General features: G+C 56.4%; 1 long non-coding RNA gene across 3 annotated transcripts; it reads left to right on the forward strand.

Moving 5' to 3' along the window:
• The first annotated feature begins 3761 nt into the window (after positions 1-3761).
• LOC121044879 (uncharacterized) lies at positions 3762-22515 on the forward strand. Of its 3 annotated transcripts, XR_005797524.1 has the most exons (4): positions 3762-3990; positions 14394-14632; positions 16451-16573; positions 19186-22515. It is a non-coding gene; the product is annotated as an uncharacterized LOC121044879 (long non-coding RNA). The 3 variants fall into 3 exon arrangements; XR_005797519.1 differs by lacking the exon at positions 14394-14632 and having other exon boundaries at positions 3772-3990; XR_005797521.1 differs by lacking the exon at positions 3762-3990 and having other exon boundaries at positions 13268-14632.
• Positions 22516-23160: the final 645 nt, after the last annotated feature.

Below are 23160 nucleotides of genomic sequence, written 5' to 3' on the forward strand. Positions count from 1 at the left end.
TCGGGGGGGGGATCACGGAGGTCTGGGAGGACAGTGCTACACCGCCATTACGCCAGGTGATCCACACAAGAAGTGGGTTATTTCCTTCTCGCGATGAAGCTGGGAAGCTTATCCTCCTTCCTTTCCCAGAGACACGCCTGCCAGTCACTTCCCAGTGACCTTCTGTCCTGGCCTGGCTATGCAGTAGCCTCAGGGACAGACAAAACACAAACTCAGCCCCCAGCAGGGCACTGGGCTACATCCGCACTCTCCACCCCAACGGATACATCATCTAGTTGATCGTGGTAAAATACGCGTTCCATAAAATTGACCATTTTCACCATTTGTAAGTACATAAGTACGTTCGCAGTGTTGTGCAACTATCACCACGATCCACTTCTAGAACTTTTTTCATCATCCCAAGCAGGGACTCTAGACCCATTAAACATTAACTCCGCATTCTCCTCCCCCCCCCCCCGTTCCTGACAACCCCCATTCTACTTTCTGTCTCCATGAATTTGCCTAGTCTAGGAATCTCACAGAAGTGGAGTCACACAGCATGTGTCCTTTGTGTCTGACTTACTTCACTTAGGATAATGTGTTCGAGGTTCGCCCATGTTGCTGGTGGAAGAGAATTCTGCTCTTTTTCACGGCTGAATGACATTGCGGGGTGCGTGTAGGCCACATTTTGTTTCTCCATTCATCCACTGAGGGACCCTTGGGTTGTTTTCGCATTTTGACTATTGTGAATAACCCTGCTGTGAACATCAGTGTATAAGTATCTAAGTATCTAGGGTGTATTATATTATTATTATTATTATTATTGCCATCCAAATGGGTGTCATAATACACTGGGGACAGCTGTGTGTGAAATGATGTTTTTCAGAAATCGGCTTGATTACAATTCTAACCATTTCTTCACCATGACTTCCTCCTCAGGATCAAAGTCAGGCAATGAACCAAAAGTCTTATCCTTACCAAAGAAAACATAGGAAGCTTGATTTTTAACTCAGGGGTGATGGCCCTTTTCAGTCCATAATTACCTCCCAACCCATCACCTCTCATCGAGTCAGATCAGTATGAAGTCAGAGCTGGGGGTTAGGGGAAGGTTGGGGGAAGTGTCAGATAAAATTCATAGGATCCCTGGGCTGGAAGGGACTTGCTAAATTGCCACCCAGCCTCTGTTTGCATTCCTCTAGTGACAGAGAACTCATCACTTTACCAAGAGAGCTCATTTGCCCATTTCATCCTTGGGTAGGCTCCACCAACTTAAAAAGTCCTTCTTGGGGCACCTGGGTGGCACAGTCGGTTAAGCATCCGACTTCCGCCAGGTCACGATCTCGCGGTCCGTGAGTTCGAGCCCCGCGTCGGGCTCTGGGCTGATGGCTCAGAGCCTGGAGCCTGTTTCCGATTCTGTGTCTCCCTCTCTCTCTGCCCCTCCCCCGTTCATGCTCTGTCTCTCTCTGTCCCAAAAATAAAAATAAAAACGTTGAAAAAAAAATTAAAAAAAAAAAAAAGTCCTTCTTATGTAGATTTAAACCCTATCTTCCTGAAGATTCCAATTATACCACCTGACTCTCTTCCTTGATCACCAGAAGCTATAAGACATCTTCCAGGTGCCATGAGTCTCCTGTTCTCTAAGCCGTTCACCCTCCTGGTTGGGATTCCCCTTACCCCTAATTGCACACACGCTCTGGGGACACAGAACTCACCCAGCCCACGCTCATACCCCCCCCCCCTTAACAAGAAGCCCCCTTCACCTCCCAGGACACTTTACTCACACACACTAAGCTGGGGCCTTATTGACCTGTTTCCTCTGGGAGTGCAGGGATTCCCAAGACTGTTTTTGCCACCGTCTGGGAAAAAAAAAAAAAAAAAAAAAAAGCCACTTCCCAGAGTGTTTAATACACATAAAGCACCCATAACTCCCAAGAGAGGGTATGGGAGGAAATAAAAACGGGCTTCAAAATGCTTGAGACAGATTTATAGAGACTGAGTCACACATGGCTGCCATTTAGTGAGCCTTTTAAGATATTTTGGTGCTGGGACACCTCCTGTCCTAGGATCTGTCTCCGGGTCGCTCAAGTCCTTGTCCTGACCTCCGGTGATGGTCTTTCTGATGACAGGGGTAGCCAACTCACTGCTCAGCCAGGCACAGAATTCTCGGCCATGGAACTGGTGGATCTCTCTACAACATACACTGGTAGTTTTTCTCTGTGTTTCCTTTCTGCCTTGATGAAAAATCCTTGATGGTTACACACGAGTAACAGAAGCATAAGGTATGTTTCACAATCTCCAAAGTGGATTTCCCATCACTTTGATAGCTCTATCAGCTGGTTTTCTTTTTACCCAGCGATCTGTTGTGGTGCTCTGGAGGGAGAAACTGGGAGACAGAGCAGGGCGGGGAGGGAGGGTTGCAAGCCTTCCCCGACCATGATCTTCCCTATCCAGGGATGGGCTTATGAATGGAACCCATGCTTTTGGTCCAGGACGGAAGGGAATGACCTAAATGGGACGGCGCGTCTGCCATGCCTCGGGTCTGGCATCATAACCCTTAATACGATCTCCCATTTGCGGAGCACTTACTCATACGCTGGCAATTCATCAAGTACTGTTTCTTGCCCCATTCCACAGAGGAGGAAAGTGAAGTTCGTAGATGCTAAATTACTTCCCCCAGCTCCCTCCCACAGCCCCCTTGGGAAACAGCAGAGGTGGTGCTGGGCGTAGTCCGAGTCTGATTCCAGAGTCTTTGCTTGACCCGTCCCCCAAGACTGCAGGTGCCACGCGGCCCTCGTGGCAGCACTGCAAGGCAGGCTTTATTATCCCATTTCACAGAGGAGCAAGGGGAATAGTAGAGAGTAGTGCAGCGGCCAGGCAAAGCCTCCCCCAGAGGTAACTTTTAAGCTGAGACCAGCTGCTGGGGAAGGAGCCAGCTGTGGGAAATTCTAGGGAGAGGGCCCTTCTGGCAGAGAGCTATAAGTGCAAAGGCCCTGAGGCATGAAAAATGTTAAGGACTTTATAGGAAGCCTAATGAGAAAGAAGGAGCATACTGGTGAGAGAAGGGCATTTGTGACCACTAGGACGGTGGGGAGAGAGCATCCGAGCAGGGAAACCCTGGATTCAAGCTCTACACCATCACCGCCTCCTGTGTGACAAGACAGGCCCTTCCCCTCTGGGGCCCGGGACCTCCTTTGCAAAACCATGGGGTTGGCCTATCAGGGCCCCGGCTTTCTGGAGAAGGAATTTACTTCCTCCTGGTCCCCTGTCCCCTGCCATTCCTACCAGACCCTGGACCTCAGGAACCGGGACTGGTGTCTTCCCCACCGGGGGTTCCCAGAAACATCTCAGAACTCCCTCTCCAGTCCTGGGGCACTGGAGTGGGGAAAGAGGAAGGATATTCTCACACACAGCAAGCTCCCAGGGAGTTTGCTCGTGTTCCCAGGCTGACAACTGGCAAGTCTCAGAACTCCATCCCCCTTCCTCCTCCTCCTCCTCCTCTCCCTGCCTCCCTCTCTCCCGCGCCCCCCCCCCTTCTCTGGCTTAATGACTTCCACATGGGCTCTGGCAGCTGGAGCCAAGCCTCCCAGCATTGTCTGAAATCTCCAAATTTAGAAGAAATATGAAAATTGTCAACCACTCCTTCCTTAGGGGGTAAAAGCAACATTCGGCACCGGGGGCAGGTCAAGGCGAGGCGGTCACGTGGCAGGCGCCCGGGCCAATGGGGGGCCCCGGGAGGACTCAGCACCCGCCTCACCCCAACACCAGGCTCGCCTCTTCAGCTCATATAAGGTAAAAGGCAGAGGGCCCCTCTGTGGCCAAGGAGCAGCGGGCAAGGGGCTAAGGGGAGGGGGGCCCAGTGCCAGCCGTTTAAAAATGCCCTGTGGCGGTAAGGGGTGCCAGAGGCCCGGTCAAGTTAATTGAGAAGCAGTGACGCCCCCAACCGTCCCCTAAATGGGCTGCCCCCCGTGTCCGGGCCACAAGGAGCCACACCTGGACCAGACCCCAGGAGAGGTAAGAACCAGTGACAGACATGGCGTCTGCGAATCGGGGGGCATCTGTGGCATCCGCCGCAGGGGCATGCTGTAGCCAGGGGTCTGGTCCTTGCTCTCTCGCTAACCTGCTCTGCGCTTCCACCTTTCCGGGCCTCAGTTTCCCCATCCGTCCAGGGGCTGGACTGGATGGCCTCTAAGTGCCCACCCTGCCCTGACCGGATGGGCGGGGTCTGTGGTCCAGTTGGCCCGGAGGGCTCTGTGGCTGTGGTTAAGTGGGGGGTGGGAGCGGAGGGAGCGGTAGGCGTTCGTGTCCTGCCGGCCCTGGGCCCATCTCCCCGGCTTCTCTGGAGACACTGCTTCTTCCTTGCTCTGGGAGGTTTGATTTCACAGCTCCAAAAGCCTGGGGCTCCTGGCAAGGAAAGCTGTTTTCAAGTAATGGTTTCAAGAAGCAAAGCCGAGGGGAAGCTATGTCAGTGCAGGCTCCAGCAGACCGGCAGAGGGGCGGGGAAGGCCAGGGTGCCGGCTGGGGGCTGGGGACGTGGGCTCCAGCCCCAGCTCTGCCTCTCACTGCCTGGCCCTGTGGCCCTGGGCGGGCACTCTACCCTCTCTGGGCTGCAGTTTCCCATGCGTACCATGAAACCGTGGGACAACAAGGTCTCCGTGCAGGATGTGGCTTCTGGAACCCTACTGCAGCCTAAAGGGCAGCCAGTGCCGGAAGTCCCCCGCCCCCCACCCGAGTCCCTGAGCTGAGAGTCCACGCAGATGCCTGAAGCCCATGGGAGCGTTCAGAGGTTGAGCCTCAAGTGGCGGAAAGGAGCCGAAGGGTCTCCGACTGTAGGTTTGGCCAGGGGAGGGCCAGCCCACAGCCCCGAGGCCTCAGGATGAGCCTGGCCCTGTTGCAGCCTCTGGTGGGGAAGGGGCTGATCTCTGGACCAGGGGGTGCAGGGCCTCGGGGTGCCATGAGGACCGAACACACAGCAGAGGGTTTCAGGAGGGGTGACGCGGTGTGGTGGGGGCCTCAGAGGAAGGCAACAGACGCGCGAGGCAGGGCTGTGCAGGGGCAGAGGCCTGGGATCGTCACCGGAAGGTGTGCAGGCAGTATCGCTCTTCTGAATATGCTCTGACCACATCTGGGGCCCAGAGTGGACACAACCCTCCAACGCCAGCCCGCCCACCACCTTCGCTTGCCCCACTCTGGTCACATAAGACCTGAGGCCATAACGGTCCCAAAGGAGACTCTGGAATCCAACTGCCTGGGTCCAATCCTGGCTCTTTTACTTCCCAGACATGTGACCTTGGGCGAGTCACTTGCTATCCCCAAGCCTCAGCTTCCTCCTCTATAAAATGAGTATGGTTCTGATGTCACTTGGTTGTCATGAAGAGAGAGGGACACAGGCACCCAAGAGCAGGGTAAATGGGGCTGGTGTCATGTTACCACCGGACCCTACTCCTCTCGAGGGGCAAGATGACCTTAGCTCTGTTTAGAGAAAAGTGGGAATGAAACTCAGACAGGGAGCACTCGGAGTTGCTGAAGAGAGAAGGTACAGCAGGTATGAGTTCAAAGGCCAGAGGTTAAGCCGTCGGTGGGGCCCCAGGAATCTGCATTTCAAGCTCCTGGAGGAAGCTCCCACTCATGTAGAGTTTTGTGGGTTTTTAAAATTTTTTTTAAACATTTATTTACTTTTGAGACAGAGAGAGAGCATGGGTCATAGAGAGAGGGAGACACAGAATTCGAAACAGGCTCCAGGCTCTGAGCTGTCAGCACAGAGCCCGACACGGGGCTTGAACTCATGGACCGCGAGATCATGACCTGAGCTGAAGTCGGACGCTTACCGACTGAGCCACCCAGGCGCCCCTGTAGAGTTTTAAGAATGCTGTGAGGCCAAGCAGCCGGGACCCTCACAAACACAGCTGAGGGAACTGGATCCAATAAGAGAGCACTGCTCTAGGTCATGCAGAGAGCCGATGACAGGGCTAGAACAGAAGCAGCCGGCCTCCCCAATCCCGGACTCCATGGTGGTGGTGCAGATACGAGAATTATATTGCGATTGCCATGGTCCAGCCATTACCTAAGGTCTTTACATGAAACAATTCACTAAATCATCACAACAACCCTGTGAGGTAGGCGCGATTATGATCCCCATTGGACAGATGAAGAAACTGAGTCATGGAGGCTAAGTGACTTGCCTAAGGTCACCTAGCTCGCGAATTGTTAAGGCTGGACATGTATTGTGCCAGCTGCCCCAGCTGCTCTCTCCCCCGGGGTCTCCCACCCCCTGCCCTGCCCCTCGGCCACTCCACCCCAGAACTTCCTGCTGACCCTCCAATGTGGGGGTGACCTCGTGAATATACATGGAGGATTTCCTGGGAGGCCAGGTACCAGGCTGAATCACTTGTAGTATCATTTAATCCTCCTAGGATTACCCAGAGGCAGGAATCAGCATCATTTCGTTATCCCTAATTTATAGAGTAGGAAACCACTGGAGCTCACCCAAGGTCACACAACTAGGAAAGTGGCAGAGGGGATTTGAACCTAGTCCGCAGCTCCAGAATACACGCTCTTGGCTTGCCCACCACAACACCTCGAAGCAGGGAGGAGGGATCCCATTTCAGAGAGGAGATTGGCTAAGACGGTGATCTCGCCAGAACTTGAAGCCAAGTGTTCTAGTTAGTTTCAAAGCCACTGTTTTTTCCTCAGCCCCACGGCTGCCCCAGGATAGAAAGGACTTTGTCTCGACTCGCTAAGAGCCACACTGCAGCTCTCTGGGCAAAATCAGCCCTTTCCCAGAGTGGCCAGTTGTGGGAAAGAGCTGACACACATAGCTCTGGGGAATAGAAAGTTCCAGGCCCAGTGTCACCGCGAACCCTCGGGGCTGTATCTGATTCCCCATGCGAGCCCTGAGGAGCTAGGGAGATGGTCTCCGAGGTCCTCACCGCTGGGCTATGCCTGGGTCCTGCCTCAACCACTGTCTTCCAAGTGAACAGTCCCCAGGGCACAGGGCCGTGGGGTCGTGCAAAAACCTGTGATGAAGGCTTTTTCTGATGGTTGCTATTATGACTACTTTTGTCCACGTCTCCTGGTGCCTGTGAGCCAGAGTTTCTCTGGAATTTATACCTTGAGAGAGAGATTGCTGGGGTCTGGCATACATGCCTGGTCAACTTTACAGGAGAGCACTGGCTCATCCTCCAAAGTGGCTGAATCAAGTTGCACTCCTACCAGTTGCATACAAGCATCCCCCGCCTTCACAACACTTAAAATGGTCGGATTTCTTTTTCTTTTCTTTTCTTTTCTTTTTTTTTTTTTTTTGAGAAAGAGGGAGAGCGTGAGCAGGGGAGGGGCAGCGCGAAGCCTGACACAGGGCTCGATCTCACAATCACGGGATCATGACCTGAGCTGAAATCAAGAGGGAGGTTTGACAGACTGAGCCACCAGGCGCCCCCTAGAGTTTACTTAAAAAAAAAAAAAAAAAGGATGAAAGAAGAAACAAAACTGCTGCTCGCGCTCGCTGTCCACATGGGTGTCTAGAAGGCCGCCTTCCACGCGCCAAGCCACAGAGCACCCTGGAGGCCCTGGGGCAGGATGAGCACTGCTCACGCGGCCTTCCCCCGGCCCAGCGGTGTGAGGCGGCTACGCTCCAACCAGAGGCCGCCTGCCCGATCATCTTCAGGAATTTGGGGGAAAGAGCCCACAGGGGCTGCCATCTCCGGACGGCCTGTCTAGACAGGCCCTGCGGGACTTCACCACACATACGAGGGCCACAGAGGCGGCCCCCTCCCTGCTTGCAAAAGCGACTTATTGGCAGCCATGCTTCTCCACCAGAAACCTTTTCTCCAATTCAAAACCCGCCTTAGCGCACAACATGAATCACCTATTCCCATGGCCCGTGGAGACCAACTCATCCGGGCCCCTTTTGTCCAGATGAGGAAACCGAGGCCAACTCCTGAGCGAAGGGGCTTTCAGAGGTGGGGTGATACTCTTTGCCCAGGTGAAGAGGGGACTGGGATTGGGCCGGGGGGGGGGGGGGGGGTCGGGTCAGATGGCTGCCAGAACAGGTTTAAAATACAAGAGGCTGGTGGGGGGCGCCTGGGTGGCACGGTCAGTTAAGCCTCCAACTTCGGCTCAGGTCGTGATCTCACGGTTCATGAGTTCGAGCCCCGCGTCGGGCTCTGTGCTGACAGCTCAGAGCCTGGAGCCTGCTTTGGATTCTGTGTCTCCTTCTCTCTCTGCCCCTCCCCCGCTCACACTCTGTCTCTCTATCTCTCTCTCTCTCTCTCCCTCTTTCAAAATAAACATTAAAAAAAAGTAAGATGCAAGAGGCTGGTGGTTAAAGGTGCCGAATGGCAGTCAGGCTGCCTGGGTTTGAATTCCAGATCTTTCTCATAGCATCTGTGTGACAGGGGGCGTGATAAGAATTCCTGTCTCCTCAGGTTACTGAGTTGCCTGGATTAAACGGGTTCAAACGCATGAGGCCCTCAGATCAGTGACCGGTCGCAGAGCAAGTGGCCAGTAACAAATAACTGCTAAAATGTGCTAGCAGCCCTCCGGCTCGCCCACACAGGGTCTGCTCCAGGACCCCCAGGGCATGCCTGAAACCGCAGGGGGCGCCGAGCCCTGTACATATTGTGTTTCTCCTATGCACACCTACCAGTCACAAAGTTTACCTTAGAAGTTAGCCACAGTAAGACGTTAACAATAACTAATAACACAGACCAATTATCACAATGTATTGTAATAAAACTTCTGTGAGTGTGGCGTTTCTCTCAAAATATCGTACTGCACTCACTCTCTTTGTGATGATGTGAGAGGGGAAAGTGCCTACCTGATGACACAGGCGCTGTGACACAGCCTTAGGCTGACCTTCTGAGGCGACTTCGGAAGGCGGGTCACCTGCTTCTGCACGGACCGCCATTGAGCACGGGTAACTGGAACCGTTGTACTCAAGGCAGCTTCTCTGGGAGGGAAGGAGGCGCCGTAGTGGGCTCCAACTCTTCCTTCCCTCGGGGGGATAAAGTGCCCTTGTTCTTACAAAAACACCAACAGCCGCATGCCGAGTCTTCCCAGGCGCCGGGCCCTTGGCCCCTCTCTGGGGTCCCAGAGGCTCAGAGAGAGGTAGTCATTTGCCTGAAGTCACACAGCTCGTAAGAGGCCAAGCTGGAGCTCAGACCCAGGTCTGGCTGGCTCCAGGACCCCGTGCCCGTAGCTCCAGCGCCGCCCCACTGAGTCAGCGAGCGAGAGTTGGCCTGCCCGATGGGACCGACTAGGCATTTGGAAAGGGGACCGTTTGAAGCCTGGTGCCTCCTTCTAGATTAAGTATTGTTATGGTGAGGGGATAGATGGAGCTCCCCCTACCCCACCCCCATCCTCCCCCCCTCTCCATCCACACACTTGCTCAAGGGCAAAAATGCAAACCTTGGCCAAACCATCCTTCTGGCCAATGAGCACCCCGTAGTGTGGACTGAGTACCCTTGGGGGGGCCCATCAGTCCTGGGTGCCCCTCACCCAGCACCACCCAGCAGAGATTTGAGGAGGGGGCAGTGAGCCAGACCAAGGCTGGAAGAAGCAGCCTCACCTCAGCCCTCCCTGAGCACCCGTATGGGCCGCAAGCCTAGGTCCCTTCCTGAATGGCCCTCCTCTGCCCCAAGCCATGCTTCCAGGGAGAAGGAGAAGCCCCGAACTGGGAGACACACTGGCCCCAGTGACCTTAACAGGGACACTGCTCAGCTGCCACTAGCTTCCACCCCGTACCATCTTCCTCCTCCTCCTCCTCCTCCTCCTCCCTCTCCTCCTCCTTCTCTTCCTCCTTCTCCTCCCCCCTCCTCTCCTCCTCCTCCTCCTCTTCCTCCTCCTCTTCTTCATTCGGCAAACAAGGATGGGGCTGAAGTGTCCAGAGGGAGGCTGCCGCCTCAGGATGGCATCTGTAACAGCCAGGGCACCACCCCTGGCTGGTCTGCCAGGCTCAGAGGCCACTGGCCTGTCTCCCCGGAGCCTGCCAGACCTCAGGCCTGTGACCTGACAACCCCATTGAGTCCAGGGGTGTCGGCTGAGACAAGCTGGGGCAAGATGGCGATAAAGGGAAAGGATCAGGCTGGGACTCGGACCCCAGCTCTGCAGCTAACACACTGGGTCAAGTTCCGCTGTCCCTCCGGGCCCTTTAGGCTGTGATGCTCCATGATTTGGGCTGGAAGGGAGATCGCGTGGGTCATCCCATGGGTGATGGTGGCTGCCTGGACTGTCAGGGAGGGAGAACCTGGAGTAGGGGCGGTCAGAGCAGCATGGCATGCTCTGGATAGACAGCGAAGAGAAGGGAAGGCTTTCCAGGTCGAGAGTTCTGTGTGCGAAGGTATGGAGGCGGGACTAGGAGGGCATTTTCAGAACAGCAAACAAGCGCATTTGACCGGAACGGAGGGTAGGTCTAAAGCCGGGTGAGATCTGAGGCTGGCAAAGTGGGGAAGGTTGGATGGCGAAGCGGCCTTAATAGCCTGCAACCAAAATGCCATTGAGTGGTAGATGTCCTTCTTGGTATCTGTCTCGGGAGGGAGTCCCTTTCTTTATTTAGCCTGTTTGTATCCTTTCCCCAACACCGTCAGGCCAAGAGCCCCAGCGCAGGGGAGAGCCCCGGGAATACGGCATTAGTGACTCTGAGATATCAGATAATGGGATAGGAGACCTGGGGTGGGATTAGGAAGGGTAGGGAGCCCGAGAGCTGTAGTCGCCATATTTAAACCTCCGAAGAGCTTTCTAGGGAACAGACACTTGTTCTTTGTAAACTTAAAGGACAGGACATGCAGTCCCAGAGGGGCAGGTGTCAGTAGGAATACTAGGAAGGACTCTCCAAGAGTCTGTCCAAAGAGAGATGAGGTGATTGAGCTCCCCGTCCCCAGAGGTATGCAAGCTTAGCACGGACACTGTGGAGAGAAATCAAGTTAGAAGAGTTTGAGCCTCGTGGCCTTTCCCACACCAGCCTGGAACTTCACATCACAGCCCTGGCTGCCTTAGGACTGAACTCCCCTGCTGCCTGGATGTCAGATTCCCAGCTAGGCATGACATCAGTTCTGCCCTGACTTCACAAAGGCCCTCTGGGGACCCTCCTCCCCTCCACTTCCTTTCACCCCACTGCTGCTTTTCGTCCTTCCCAGGGAACCCACCAGGCCTGACCAGGGAGACCTGGAGCCTGCTTGTAAGACTGGGTCTCCAGGGAGCATTCAGCCGATGGCCTTCCACCCCAGCAAGAATGAGGCAGAGGGGGCCCGGGTCCCTGGGAGCTCTGTTCACACGCCCCCAAGAGTCTACATGGAAATTCCAGGAGGGTCACAGGGAAGCTTCCAATTTAGAACAAGACGCTGTATTTTTGTCCCTATTTCTTTCCCGTCCCTCTTTTCCCTTAGCAGTGGGTGGGGGTGTCACAGGAGGCTGTAAGAGGAAAGCAAGCCTCTTTGGGCTGAGTCACAGAGAGGCTGGGTGTGCAGAGATGGGCCGTGGGCAGATAGGAAGGGGAACCACATAGGGCAGCCGTGTGGGAAAGAGTAGAGAGAGGCCAGGGCAGAGCCACCGGGACAGCCAGGCCTCGGCAGTGACACCAGAGCTCCGTGAGTTCTGGGTTCAGGCTGGGCTCAGAGAATCAGCCCGGGTTCAGGATTGGGGTTCCCAGGAACCTTGGGCACTGGGTCCCCACCTCCATGGATTATAAAGCTACAGAGTAGTACTGAATCCCTCTCACTCAGCCTGGCGATCCTAGCAGATGCTTAGTCATCATTCCTGGTGTTGAATTTTAAACTCATAGTGTCATTATCCTGTTAGAGCGAAAAGGGACCTAACAAGAGCGTGTTATAGATGTGGAACCTTGAGGCCAACAGCGGGGTGGGGTGGGGGAGGGACTTGCCCAAGATGGCACTGCCAGGGTGGCCGCCTAGCCCGGTGCATCCTCCTTTGCCTCTTCCCTGCCTGTATCCAGAGATGGAAGCTACGATATGGTCCTCAAAGCCAAGGGAAGGGGACAGAAGAGAGGCAGGTGCCCCCCCCCCCCCAGGACATAACTATCCCCAAGAAGTAGTCAAAAGATGACGGTGTATCTTGAGTTCTAACTGCTCTGCTCAGGAACGCTCTTTTCCTGCCCAGAGATAGTCCCTCACGTTGTCAGCTGCTGCAGACGGGAGGCCTCCTGCAGAGGAAAGAGCCCAAGGCTGGGAGGGGAAGCCCTTGGTTCTATTCTTGGCTCTGCCTCAACCCTCCATATGACCTTGAGCATGACCATGAGTATGAGGTCTTTTCTGGCCTCAGTGTGTTCAGAGCGGGGCTGGACCCAACCAGCTTAAACAGTCAGAGATTCCACCCATGATCTGCCTCAGTCTCCCCTCCTCTCTCCCTGTCTCGTTCCATCTAAGCTTTTGCCTGAGCACAGGAAGTCAGCCAGGACGGAAACAGCAACCTGCAGATTCCCCTCTACTGGGAGCAGCATCCTCTATGCCCCAAGCTCTGCTGTCCAGCCTCGGAATTCCCAGAGAGGCGAGAAGCTGGAACGGCCCTGAAGATCACCCCAGTGGGGGAATCAGAGACCAGAGAGGTCCAGCATATTGCTCAAGGTTACACAGCAAACCATGTGCAAATGGGAAGTGGGCCCTTGGGTCCCCCGATGCCCAGACCCGTGCTCTCTCCACTAACCATGCTGCCCTTTAGAGTAATGGGCATGTTAGCCATCCACACGTGAGCCTGGGATCTATTTACCTTGACACCCCAAACGTCCACACAGTCTCTTTCCCTCTCTGGGATGCAGTTTCTTCTAAAAACAGGGAGATGGGGTGGACCAGATGTTTCTCTAAGGTCTTGCACTCCATCACTGGGGCTCCACCAGGACCCCAGGGCTTTCCAGTGTGGCCACCCCAGCCCTCTCTTCACAGACGATGGAGCTACCCTCTCCCACTCCCCCCAACCGGCCAGGACATCCCACCAAGTCACAGACCTCACCCAGACTGTCCCACCCTGGACCCCAGGGCTGGGCCTCATCCCGAACTACAGGCTCCTGGCCCAGCTCCCCCTCTGGGGATCTGAATTTTTCTTACCATAAAAGGGCAAGCGTGCCTCTCTCTCCGTCCCTGCTGCCAGCCCCGCTGGGGGAAAGGCTGAGCTATTTTTAGAAAACTCAAGGGTTTGCTCCTGGACTTGAGATGGAGCTTGTCGGAGCCTGGAGCCTGCAGCCCGGGGAGCCCCTTCCCCATCTCCCTCGCCCGCCTTCTCTCCCTCTGCCCCTCTTCTCACCCCTCACCCCCTCTTCACTCACTTTCTTCCTCGCCCTGCCTCTCTCCCTCTTGCCCTTCTGGTCAATGACTCCTCCTTCTTCCTCCCCGTCTCCTCTCTCTTCTCCCCCATCTCATACACAGCTCCCCTCCCCCCTCCCCCATCCCCTCCTTCAGATCCGGCTTTTGGAAGATGGAGAAAGTAACACATCTTCACCCCCATCCCCTTCTTAAACACTATTTACAACATAAATTCCAAACATCCGCCATCTGGTTCTAGGAAGGGCCAAAAGATATTTAGAAAAGGAAGTCATGATTATTCCATCTTCAAAGCCAAAGGAACTTAAAGGCCCCCTCTCTCCCGCCTCCCTCCCAGGGCCTCTTTGTTAAGATCTAACAGATTAGGATCCCTCCGTGAGTAGAAAGAGCCAGTCCCAGCTGGGCCTCTGACTGCATCACATTGAGCGGGTTGCTTCTCCTCTCCGTACCTCGGTTTTCCTCATCCGAGCAATGGGCGCGAGACGAGGTTGCCTCCAGCACTAACGTTCTGAGACTTTGAGTCCTGCTGCAGAAAACCCACCTGGCCCAGGTCCCTGTGGCCTGCTCTGGGCTGAGCATAGGGTGGGCTAGCAGGGGAAGTGAGTCAGAGCCAGCGGGGGAGTTCCAGCCTCAACCTTCGGTGCCCCTTCTCTCTCGCTCCGTGGAGATCCATGCAGACCGTCCACCTTCCATCACACTGACACTAACACCAAGGGGATGGGCTGCGGTCAAGCCATCCCCCCAGTGGGATACCATGGAGTCCGGTCCCCTCCCCACCACATCACAGTGAGGCCCAGAGAGGGGAAGGCTCTTTCCGCAATCACACCGCGTGTCCACAGGTGACCTGGATTCTAACCGGCTGCTCTTCCCATCCAGCACGCGCCAGAAGAAACCAGCATTTGTAGTATCCAGAGAGCGTCGCTCAGAGCCAGCAAACCGGGACCCTGGAGGCCCCACTTCTTTGCAAAGTGGACAGGGCAGAAGGGAGAACTAATCCCTTTACTGCGGTTGGTTGGTTTTAAACAGACAGCACGCTAGGGAGAAGTACAAGAGGCATAACGAAAATGGAAAGCCTCCCTGCTTCTGGAGATGTGCACCTTTGCCGGGGTCCGCACACCTCCGTTTACTCTGCAAATGCTTCTTTGCCCACAGCCCCGTTTCCACCTCAGTGAACACAGGCCTGACGAAACGCCGTGAGACACTCACCCAGGCTGTCGCTCTATAAAAATGGCGCCGGGGATAGTCGGGTCTCACGGGGCAGCCGTGAAAACGCGTGTTGGGCTGGCCGAAGCCCATCCTGAGCCTGACGCTCACCGGCCGTGTGACCTTGAGGGAGCGCTATGACCTCTGCGAGCCTCAGTTTCTCCGTCTGGAAAATGGGAGTGAAAACGGTACGCAACTCCTCTACGTGATTGTGAGAAAGCCAGCGCAAAGCACTTAGCGAGCGTGGGGCGCATCGAAAGCTCTTATTAGGATCACAGCAGGTCCCGGCGTAAGTGGGTGGTGGCTACTGTAACTGTCACTGTGTGTCCCTGCCTTTGTTCTCACTGGAAGGTCACGGTGAATGAGAAGCACGGGGGTCCTCTAGCCCCCAGCCTCCCGGGGCCTGAGCACCAGGCTTGGTATTAGGGGCCAGGCAGGTGGAACCCCCTTCCTCTCCCTCTCTTCCTCCATCACTCTCAGTTCAGCCTCAAACTGCATTCCCAGGGCTTGCTCAAAAGTCCCCAGCAGCAGCCTTCCCTGGGGAGGAAGTAGGGAGCGTGTGAGGCTAGTGAACTCAGCGGGGGTGTCAAGGGGGTGGGAGGGCGCCCTGGGAAACAGAGGCCCGGAGAAGCCGCATCACAGAGGGGACATGGAAAGGGGCCCCACGTGGTGGCTCCCACCCCAGCATCCACATCTTCTGTGGATGCCTCTCTGGACCTTTGCCCCCATCCTTCCTGCTTCCCTCCCTCCCAAGCCTATGCCTCACTGTGGGTCCAGCCCCGGGCTCATAATGGAAATGCAGCCATGTACGTGGGCTCCCTACATGCCAGCGACTGCGCCTGCACTTGACACGGACCTCAGCTGACCTTCACAAACAAGCCTGAGGTCGGGGACCAAGTTCAGAGAGGTGAAGCCACCAGCTCTTGGTCACACAGCTAGAAAGAGCTAGGGGGAGGTTCGGTGCAGACCTGCCTGGCTGCAGGGCCTGGGTTCTCTGTTCTTTGCAAACGTATGGTGGAAATCCCAGGACCCTGGAGTCCAAAGAGGGCACAGGCTACAATACGTGTACATGCGTGAGGGAGCAAGGAAGGGGAGCTGAGGGCAAGGAAGCCCCTCCAGGGGGACCCGGCTGTGCGCACGGTTTCCTGTGCTTGCGAGGAGCTTCGAGCTCAGCCCTCTCCCACTGTGGTGCCATCTGGCTCCCAGATGTGGCCCATTCCCAGGCCCTCGTGTTTCTTGGAAGTGAGCAAAGCCAGCAGAGGGCACAGCGGCTTTTGCAATGACCGTAACGATGTGAGCTTTGTTTCGGGGTCATCCAGCTCAGGCTGGATGCTCAGGCTGGATGGAGCATGAGCTGCCCTGGGTTCAGGCTTCCTTCTGATTCTTGCCAGTGGATGACGCTGGGCACACTGCAGAGCCACTGAGAACCTCGGTTAAGCGGGGAAGTTACTCCTACCCCTGGCGGAGGTGGTACCTTCAGTTATGGAAGGAAGCACTTTGTAGGGTGAAAGCCTTGTGCAGCTCGAAGCGGTCACGGGTGGCCCAAGGGCTGTCCCCTCGGCCTTGGCCACTGTGGTAACCCAAAGTTTGGACCTACCCCTAAATGGCTCATTTCTGACGTCTGAGGCCGGAGGTGGAGCCATTGGTCAGAGGGGCCTCTGGGAAACTTTCTTCCAGACCCATTGTTTCGCGTTGGGGCCTTAGTGTGCTGGGAAGGGACCGTGGCCCCTGCTGCTCTTGGAGCTTAGAGCTGCTCAGAACACTCCCTTGGAAAGCTGGGCAGGTAAAGTGGGGACAGTGGCTGCCTAGGGACTGAGGAGCAGGCTCTTTGGAGCGTGGAAGATCCTAACAGCCTCAGCCTCAGACTTCTGGGGACCCAGCAGGAGGCCAGGCCCATATTCAGTCCCTCAGAGCCCAAAAGCCCAGTCAGGACCCACGGACGGCAGGGCTCTGGCCACAGGGCTCCCCAGCATCCTTCTGAAAGGCTGTATCTTTGTTTCTTTCAGGCAAGGGCACTGGCCGGTGGGAGCCACTCTTGCAACGCTGACATTGGACGAGCAAGCACCCCAGAGAGAGCCTCCTGAGGACCAGAGGGGAGGGCAGGCGGCAGAGGCCCTGAAAACAGAGCTGTGAGTGCCTCCCCCACGCCTTCCACAGCCCCAGCCCTGCCACTGGGGGCTCCCGCAACAGCCCTGCGCCCCAGGATACCTCCCCATCCCGACCCCCAGAATGACCAGGAAACCAGGCCTTGCACTGGGAAGAGTTGAAGGAAGGCCCTGCTGACGGAGGGGGTGTGGGCCATCAAAGCTGCTACATGTGGGCTGTAGGAGAAAAGAAGTGAAGTCAGAGAAGGGAAAACCAAGCCGGAGCTAGAAATCCACCCCACCCTACGCTCCCTACAAGCTGGCAACGAAAGCCTCTGCGCTACGGCGGAACGACAGCCTTGGGGGAGGACAGGAGAGTTCCCTGGGAAGGAGTACACAGGGTCGGGCTCCAGAAGCAGACAGACCTGGGCGTGGTGAGCCTGGTGATAACCAGCTCACAGGGCCTCGAAAGGGTCTGTGAGGTCAGGCGTGTGCCCACTGCTGGGCACACGGCGAAGCCCGAGAAACCCGTCATAGCTTTCGTCCCTTCTACCACATTCTTCAACACTCGCCAGCTCTCATTCCCCGCGGGTGGAGCAGGCAGGGGTGAGGTACCAGCTCCCTAAGGCAGGTAGAGACACGGAGGCAGAGAGAAGCCGAGGCGCTCACTCTCAGAGCGGGGTTCCGGCACCGGGTCCCAGGAGGGTTGGAAAAAGTGGACAAAGACCTGATGGCGGGAGAGGGGGAGGCAGGGCTCTGGCAGGGAGCTGACACTCCAGGACAGGTGACGAGGCCCAGGCCTGGCTTATATAATGCAGCACACCTGTTCACCTCTGCACACGCCCCACGCTCGTTTGTGCAAGCAAACGTGGGCCCCCACACAGCACACACCCCCGGGCCCTCACTCGCTAGCCAATGAGCGTCAGAGCCCTGGCCTGAACAAACTGGATTAGGAGGGCTGCAGACACCTCTCCCCGCTCGTCGCCTCCCCCCCCCCCCCCCCCCCCGCCTGCACTGTCCAGCTCCGACACTGAGCAGACCTGCGGGGCGGCCAGCTGCTGTCCCTCGGCCATGCTGACAGTCTGTCCTCCGTCCTGGAGACCTGTCCCTGGGCCCCCAGGAAGAGGGCTGGGGGTCTGAGAGGATGCCGGGATGACGGATGGGCTGGCCCAAGAGCACACAGGATGTCAGTGCTTGTGCAAGGCTCATCTCTGAGCTGTTCCCAGCAGCCCGTCCCCTCCTCCCCTCCCACCTCCCTTCCCAAAGCCTCTCCCGTGATCACTGCCACCAGGGCCCAGAGCCCCGGCTCCCAGCAGACCCATCCTCGTCAGTCCCACAGCTGGGCAGGCGAGAACTGGTCAGCCTGGGAAAAGATGGCCTGGGGACAAGACACAAGAGAGAGAGAAAAAAGAGCTTATGAACAGAGACAATGCCGATTATAAAGGTGACATCTCAGTGTGTTCTCATGCATCGTTTTGTTCCATCATGAGAGTGGGCCTGGGAGTTGAGAGATTGTGCCCATAGCACAGATGTGACTACTGACGTCTGCTATTCAGGGATTCCACAGCTCCCCTTTCGTGAGCCCTGAGTCTGCTCCAGCCCCGAATGGGGTGCTGGGAACACCGGGATGAACGCCTTGGTGCGCCCATCGCTAAACAGGTCAGGCTCCTTTGGGCTTGGCCGCTGGGCACTGGGGGGCCCCCGGTCTTCTGAGGGAGCGGCACCAGTAGATAGATGCCTCTTCCATATGGCACAGGTGAGCGGCTGAATATTACAGCGAGAGCAGCCTTAGCAAGCAGCCCATTCCAAACACAGACCCTGAAGGCCGACAGCCCCAAGTTCAAACCCTGCCTTTCTAGCTGGAGAGCTGTAGTCCAGCCGGCCTCGCCAAGCGCGTTTTCCCTTCTGCAAAATGGAGGTACAGAAGCTCCCCTTCGTGGGACTCACCGTGAGGATTAGTCAGTACTTTTCATACCCTCATTTGACACAGGGAGACACAGAGGTGGGAGAGGGAAAAGGCCTGGCCAAGGTCACAGTGCAAGTTGGGGATTAAGTCGGGACCAGGTAGAAACTCTCTTCCTCCACCCCTCATCCCAGTATAAATCCTCCCCACGGTGGGGGTGGGGAGGTGGGGAGGGGGCTGGCTGGCTGGCTCAGTCCGTTAGGTTAAGCTTCTGACTTTGGCTCAGGTCACGATGTCACAGTTCGTGAGTTCGAGCCCTGCCTCAGGCCCTGTGCTGACAGCTCAGAGCCTGGAGCCTGCTTCAGATTCTGTGTCTCCCTCTCTCTCTGCCCCTCCCCCGCTCACGCTCTCTCTCAAAAATGAATAAACATTAAAAAAAAATCCTCCCCACGGGCTCCACCCCAAGTAGCCTAGAGGCCATGACAGGCGGCTAAGCAATAGAGGCAACTATGGAGACATATCCTGGGACCCACCCCGTACCTTCAGCCCTGCCGCAGCCTCGGCAGCACCAGAGGCCCAGGTGCCCAGCAGTGGCCCCCAGCCCTCAGTGGTGGTGGAGGGTGGGGGAGTGCAGTGACAGTGACGGCTCTGGCCCAGAGCAGCCTGCCCATATAAGGGAAGGAGCTGGGGAGGCCTCCTCACTTGGGCCTGGCGAGAAAACCCAGACAGCCACTGTTTATTTTCTCCTTCCCAGCCTCCCCGGAGCTTCCCAAGAAGACAGAGGCTCCCCCGGGCTGGGCTTGGCGACATTTCCTGAAGACAGTAGGGAGCAGTGAGGGGAAATTGGCCCGTTTCTGGGAGCAACGCCGCAGATTGCCAACAGCCGGCACCAGGTAAGAATCTGCCCGCTATGAGTCTAAGGCCACCTGCTCAAGTGTCTCCTTGGACACAGGGGAAAGGGAGCCACAGAGAGGGGAAGCACGTGGGAGAAGTGACCACACCGGTAGAACTCAGGTCTCCCAAATGGCCCGTTGTCTCCTGACTGGGGACCAAGAGTAAGAAGGAGCCTCTGGTGGGGTAAGTGGAATAGGAGGGCTGTCGACCTCCTTCTCATCTGAAGGAGACCAGGGGTCAGGGCCAGCACTGTCTGCCTGCTGGACAAGTAAGAGAGACTCAAGGGAAGAGTTCTTGGGCAAGAGGACACACTTCCTGCATCTCTGCCCCTCCTCCCAGCCTACCACCCCCTCCTCCAGGAAGTCCTCCCAGCTCCCCCCCTGGGGCAGGAACCTCTTTGTCCTCTAAGACCTTGGCAGTCCTTTCTTAGGCTGTCCCTGGTGCCACTTGGATCTGTGCCCTATTCACCTTGCCAGGGACATTCTTCTTCCATTTCAGCCTGACTGCACCCCTCCAGGGCAAGGACATCAGTCCCACCTCCCCTCGGCACATAGAAGTCACCCTAGGCTTGCTGGATGGGGAGGTGAAATGGTGAGACCCTGTCTCAGACCCAAAGGATTGGTAAATTGGCCAGGGGAGGAGACATTGGGCATAGAGGTTAAAGATGAGGGAGCCGGGGTTGGCTGTTCTGAGTTAGGAACCCAGCTCAGCTCCTAACTCCGTGGCCTTGGAAAATTCCCTTCTCACAGAGCCTTGGGGATACGGGGGGATTAGCACAATTAAAACAGTCAACAAATGACTGCTCTTATTACAGTCGGCGTCACTGTGATTTTCCTAGCTACAAGGAACAGAAAGAAGTACGCAGCCTATAGCCAGAGGAGAAGCAAACAGCTTCCCCCAAAGGCTGCTCATGGAGCCCTGTCCCTGCATCACTTTCTCCCACGGGAACATGGGCCTGCCTCCCATCTACTTCCTGTTTCCATACGCAGGAGGGGGGCTCTCTCGGCCACAATATTCGGAGCCTAATGGGATGTGCGGAAACAGCCCGCGCCTCCCCTGGTTCGAGCCAGGCTGTGCCCACAGAACCATCTCCTCCCCGTCCCGGTCCCCCGCGTGGAGGTCACAACATACCCCTGCCGGCCTCACCCGCTGTCCTGAAGGTCCAGCGTCACGGGGCGCAGTTCCCGAGCTGCAGTCACGCAGACGCCCCCTTTCGTATGTTTGCCACATCTGCAAACCGTCACAAGAGTTTTACATTTAACACGAGTCACTGGCAATAGGTACGTACAAATCGCTACCGTTCATGAGAAACTCTAACACTGCTCGTGACGAGGAGACGAAGGTAAGAAAAAGCAGAGCGAGCCCCAGGCGGTGTGATTACCGTCCCCCTGGTACGTGGCTTGCAAGGGCCTGGGCCTGAGGCCTGAGACCCGAGGGGAAGACGCGGGGACGCCAAAGGTGGGCAGCTGAAGGCTTCAGAAAGAGTTGTGCAGCAAGGGACGCGGGAGGCTGGCTTTATCAGCTTGGTTCCCGGAGCCCTGGAAAGTTCACTCTGTCGGGACAGCCCCCGGCCCCCAGCTTCTTACTGAAAGCTTCAAGCTGTCAGGCCCAGCACGTTCTCTCGTAGGGCTGGTGGGAGAGTGGTGTGGACAGGCTGTGGGCTGTCCAGGACCCCGAAGGTGGGTTGTTGGAATCATTCCCCAGCTAAACGCAGTTTGGAAAGAGTTCCTACAGGAGAATTCCATATTAAAGAAAGGCATTTCTTTGGCTGGGAGTACCTCAAGATGGGGCTGTCCCTCTCAGGAGGCCGTGGGGACTGAGCTGCTCCAAGTAGCAGACCAGAGAGAGAGAGACTCTTGATTCGGGCCAAATTTCAGATTTCTGATAGAGGCACAGGAGATACTTTTTTTTTTTCTTTTTTTTAAGGAAGTGTGTGGTTTTTTGCTCTCTGCTAAGGAGAGGATACCCACCGCCTCCCCCCTTAAGCCTTCAGATATCTCTGAAAGTATACGTCATGCACCACATGTCGCCACATATCAAGGCCACCACAGTAGACATCCAGGAACGCAGGAAGGTCCTCTGGGGGTTCCCCGAGAACTTGGCGGGGCAGGAGGGACCGAGGGAGCTCTGCCTGCTCACTCAGAGGTTCCCACCCAAGCCCGCTCTCAACAGAAAAACAATTTATCTCCGTGGCCATTCATTCATCCACCAAATGGCATTCCCTGGGGCCCAGTATCACGTACAAAAACTGCAGCAAGGCCCAAGGACACCCCTAAACCCACAAATGTGGGCGCTCTCCTCAGGGAACTGGATACTAGCCCAGTCAGGCCCACGTGCCATTTGCAGCCTGACCCCGGAAAGAAACAGATCGAGGAAAACAATTCAGCCATTCAACCAATGCTTAATGAGCGTCTACACGGGGGAACCTACCTTCAGCGGTGAGCCCAGCCAGCCGGGTCCCTTCCCTCACAGGTGGTCCACACAGCCCACAAGTGGGGGAGGTCAGAAAAGAGAATTGCACACCACGTGTGACACAGGATTAGAAAGTGGACACAGCATGTGTGAGGACGTTGACCAGGGCTTCCTGATGTCTGAGGCGGTGGAGGAGGGCTTCCCAGAAAAAGCAGCCTTTTGAGTAGGCACGGAGCACTGGGAGAGGAGTCAGCAGGGGGCGTGAGGGGGAGCACCCCCTAAGAGTCCAGAGGTGGTGGGCACCGGAGAAGAGGAAGAGGTCCTCGTGATCTTCAGTGAGGGTTTGGGAATTTAGCCGGAAGGAGGGTGAGCGCTTTCAGGCTCGTAAGCGTGGAGGCGATAGGAGCATTCCGGAAGGATGTCTGAGAAGGATGGCTGGGGAGTCGGGAGGAGCCGGAGCAGGAAGTCCACACAAGTACCCTGAAGGTGCCATCTGGCTGGAATGAGCAACGGGTAAAGGTGGGGATGGGGCCACCGTATCGGGTGAGTTCAGGCTGCTCTGCAAAGACAGAAGCGGCCTGCCCAGAGCAGGGCTGGTGGGAGATGCGAGGGGCTAACGGAGAAGGGGTTTCTCTTGGGGGTGAGGACGTGGTCTAAAATTAATTGCGACAGTGGTGGCACAACTTTGTGAACATATTAAAAACCATTTCGTCGTACGTTTAAATTGGGGGAGGGGGGCGTGTGGATTACATCTCGACAAAGCTGGTTTAAAAAAAAAAAAAGAAAAAGAGGGGCACCTGGGTGGCTCAGTCTGTTGAGGGTCCGACTTCGGCTCAGGTCATGATCTCGCGGTCCGTGAGTTCGAGCCCCGCGTTGGGCTCCCTGCCGACGGCTCGAGGCCTGGAGCCTGCTTCAGATGCTGTCTCTCTCTCTCTCTCTCTCTCTCTCTCTCTCTGCCCCTCCCCCACTCGTGCTCTGTCTCTCAAAAGTAAATAAATGTTAAAAAATATTTTTTAAAAGAAAAGGGAGGGCGAGGGTGGATGGCCCTCGCAGAGGGCTCGGACGGGACGGGGGCAGGAGGCTCAGTGGGGGCACTTATGGCAGCATCTGGTGGGGGAAGCCGCGGGCCCCCTCACGCCCCCTCTCCCGCCTAGGGTGGAGTGGCCACCATGCGCCCCCGGCACCCAGCAGCGGCGCCCTGTCCCCCAGCCTGAGGTGCAGTGCTGCATCTCTGGTCAGTTGGGAGTCTGAGATGAAGCACTGTAGCTCGGGAAGGGAGAAGTTGTTCTGCAGCTGTCAGCCCGGAAGCCGTAAGTGGCCGCTGTGCTCGGGGCCACCAGGAAGGCTGGGAGTGTTTCCAGTCTCCATGCTGGCAGCTGCTTGTGCTGAGGAAGTTCCTGGACCCCAGGCCTGCCCGGGCCAC

This window comes from Herpailurus yagouaroundi, unplaced genomic scaffold, assembly GCF_014898765.1.
Source record: "Herpailurus yagouaroundi ecotype Mexico unplaced genomic scaffold, PumYag 29, whole genome shotgun sequence".
Classification (NCBI taxonomy): domain Eukaryota; kingdom Metazoa; phylum Chordata; class Mammalia; order Carnivora; family Felidae; genus Herpailurus; species Herpailurus yagouaroundi.